This window comes from Tupaia chinensis, unplaced genomic scaffold, assembly GCF_000334495.1.
Source record: "Tupaia chinensis unplaced genomic scaffold, TupChi_1.0 Scaffold138666_1, whole genome shotgun sequence".
Classification (NCBI taxonomy): Eukaryota; Metazoa; Chordata; class Mammalia; order Scandentia; family Tupaiidae; genus Tupaia; species Tupaia belangeri.
In genome coordinates, this window is record NW_006198558.1 from 23,567 (window position 1) to 27,331 (window position 3,765).

Genomic DNA, 3,765 nt, shown 5'->3' on the forward strand with positions numbered 1-3,765 from the left:
TCATCTAGAGTCTTCACAAAACACAGGAAGAACCACTTCTCTAATTTCCTCCCATTCCCGTAAATTGGACCTCACAATGCACCTACCCAGACAGGCACGATGACTGTCTTGTTTAAGGACACAGGCAAGCCCTCTGAGACCACCCACACTCTGGGGCTTTCCTGAGTTTCACAGCAGTGGGAAAAGGGAGACTCCCATCAACCCTATGCTCAGGGGACCTGAGTGAGTTGTTAAAGAGTTGCTTGAAATCAGCTGCCCAACCCCATCCTGGTACAGAGAGGGGCAGTGATGTGCTGGCCCATCTGTCAAGGGATGGGGTTCGAGCAAGCTCTGTACCCAGATCGGAGCCCCTCCCACTATTTGCAGGCCTCAAAAAGTTGGTCTGTCCTTCTTGAAGGTGATTGTCACCAATGGAGGGGGTTTAGGCTGGCAATTACTTTACATATTCCTCTTTTATTTAAAAATAGTAAAGTTCCTGAATAGGTCCAAAAAAATCAATGGATCCATTTAAACCTCAAACAAAAACAATTCAGGTAAACCACAAAAGTTTAGAAAAACTTGTCCTGGGAAGGCTTCTCTCCTTGCGCAGCTAAATAAAAGTGATGCCAAGAGCCAGCATTGAGATGAAAGAAAGAGAAACTGAGGAAGTTTTTACCAAATGGCCTTTAGTTTGAGAGGATATGGAGTAAGGAGTTTGGACGGAGTGGGGAAAGTGAGGAAGGCTTCCAGAGGGAGTGCAAAGGGAGCCTTCCTGGGGACAAGTAAAAGGCCCACGGACGCTGCCAAACCCACCACCACCTATGCATGGTGGGCACTTGAGACCAAATGGGGAGGGAAAGAATGATGATGCGAAAGACTCCACGATGAAGCCCGGCTCACTCAGGGAGGCTAGACTTTAGAATGAACTGAACTCTCCGTGGTCTCCGCTCATGCTCCAAGCTTTAGCAGTTTGGACCCTTGGTTCCTGCTGTTTTTTCCTTCTAAACTGCTCCTCTCTGCCATCTCAGTCTGATGACATCCTAGTTAACCCTTCTATTACTTGTTCATTCATTCACCCACTCATCAATATATCGCGAACACTCGAATTATACTGAGAGCTGGAATTACAAGTATGGGCAAGGCAGACAAAGAACTGCTCTTCCTAAGCTCCTGGAAGATGATGAAAGTGGAGGCAGAAGAAGCAAAAAAGGTAGATCTCAGTTAATAGTTAATTGCACAGGTAATTATTACAAGACCATCAAGATAAAAGCTATGAAGAAGTGCAGGCTGTTCTGAGCACGCGATGGGATCCAGCCTACTCTGGAATAGGCAGGAGGAACTTCCTTGAGGAAGTGACATTTGGGTGAAGTTCTGAGTATGAAATTCATTAGCAGGAGGTGGGAGGGCACAGCAGGAAAAGGGCCAGAAGTAAGCAGATTTGCGGCGGAGTAGCTTGTTGAAGGACAGGAAAGGAGGAGGAGGTGGAGGTGGTGGTAGTGGAAGCCTCAGAGGGGTCTTCATGTAAGTTTGAGAGTCATTGCTTGAGGCTGTTTACTTCAGAGAGAGACAGGAGAGGAGACAATTTAGGCGATACAAATGAAAAAGTGATTATGTCCCCCAGCAGCTGAAAGTCTGAGTCACAAACTCACAGGGTATAATGGAGCAGGGCCGTAAAAGGCACTAGGGAGTGGTGGGGACTGAAAATGAAAGGATCTATTGTTATATATACATATACATGTGTGTGTGCGTGTGTGTCTGTGTGTAATTTAGTTTAAACTTAGAATATGTTAAAACTTGTTCCTGGTCAAACAAAACCAAATCTGCTGGTCAACATGATTTGGACCCCTGACTGTAGAACACAGTCTCTGGAAGATGTAAAGGAGAAAGCTGAGAGCCTCTTGGCCTTAGAGCCAGAAAAATTCAAGAGAGCCCCTTTTCTCCTGTTTCCTCCCTCTGGCTGTCGTGCCATCTGCTCTCCACCCAAGTCCTTTGTGGAATCCTCTAGCTCACCTATCCCCAGAGTCATCCCACTCTCCTGAAGAGCAGAGCTCAGGGCAGGATGGTAACTGCTGACTTACATGGCGGGACGGGAAAAGGGTCCCACACGGTCATCCTCAGCTCAGGAAGGCCCATCTGCTAGCTACAGTTTTCTGTCCTCACTGGGATTGGCAAGTTTCCACAACTTGAAATTTTGGAGATGGGGTGTAATAGGAAAATAGAAGGATGGAGAATAAAGGAATCGAAACAGAAAATAAGCAGAGGAAATGAGACTGGAGGGTTGCCATGCTCAGGACTAGAACTGTTACTCTCCGAGCACAGTCTGGGTTGTTGTCATTCCACTTTTGGCTTTTTCAGAGCTGAAGGTGGGGGAGCTTCTACAGGGGCCATTTCCCCCGAGTCTGTGTGGCAGTGAAAATGGGGCTCAACAATTTTTTAGGAAAATTGTTTTCTTAAAAACAACTACTTTTTTTTCTTCTTCTTCACTCTGATTTAAACGTCCTTACCCACATGGGAGCTTCCAGAACCTAGTGTCTTCTCAGCTGTCCAGGAGGAAGATGCTCGAACTTCATGTTTTCGCTTTCCTTGAAATGCTGGTTGAGAACTAAGTTCATTTTGCCTGATCTCTGTAGGGCAAACCTCTTTACTTGGCAGGAGGAAGCGTGTTCTGTCTCAAGAAGGAAGAAACATCTTTAAAGACCATTTCAATATGTGGACTCTTCTCTTGCACATACACCTGCTCTAATTGCTTGTTTTCACCACACCCTAAGACCCAATGCAAGAGATATTCCTTGAAGGGAACTCAGCTATCTGAGCTAGAATTTTTTTTTTTTAATATCTTGCCAGAAGGCGTGTGTACTCACTGGAGACAGAAAGCAGAAAGAGAGAAAGTGATAAAGCACCCCAACCCCTCCACAATGAGGAACAGTCATGCCACAGTCCCTTCTCCATTTTCCTCTCAGGATTTTGGGCATGCATGCACACACAACCAGCATGTTTCTCAAGTCACTCAGGTCCAGAACTCAACCATGCCATTGGACATGTGGGGTCCACCGTCTTAACCCCCATACCACAGGCTGGCCTCGGAATATTTTCTACTGAGGCCAGCAGGTGGCACGGTGGTTAAGGAACTAGACTTCATATGGCCAACCACAATTTGAGTCCCGGACTTGGCAGCTTGCTTTTGCATTTTCCCTCTTTCTCTCTCTCTGGTCAGATTAAAAAATAACAATGAAGGGGACCAGCAGGTGGCGTAGTGGTTAAGGTACTGGACACTCCCACATGGCTGACCACGATTTAAGTTCTGGATCTGGTAGCTTGCTTTCTCACTTTCCTTCTCTCTCTCTCTGTCTCTCTCTCTCTCTGATCAAATTAAAATAAATGAATAAATAAAATTAAATAAATCTTTTTTAAAAAGACTATACTAAAAAAATGAAAATAAGAAATAAAATTAAATAAATATTCCTTTTTTTTCTAGAGAGAGAGATTTTTGCTATAGGGTGTGTATTCTTGCCAGAGAGACAGAGAGAGCCACAGAAAAACAAGAAATCACCCTCTGGGCCAGGTCATGATCCCTTTTACTCCATTCTCCTCTTAAATACATATAATATGTAAGATTAAGCCACTAAACAGAGTATTCTGGATGGGAAATCACATTTTGTATGCTGTGATGATGTTCAGTAGAAGAATGTAAAATAAATTAAAAAAAAAAAAAAACTTTGGGCACATACGCACATGTGCCTGGCATGAGTTTTAATCTCCCAGGTCCAGGATTTGAACCATGGTTGA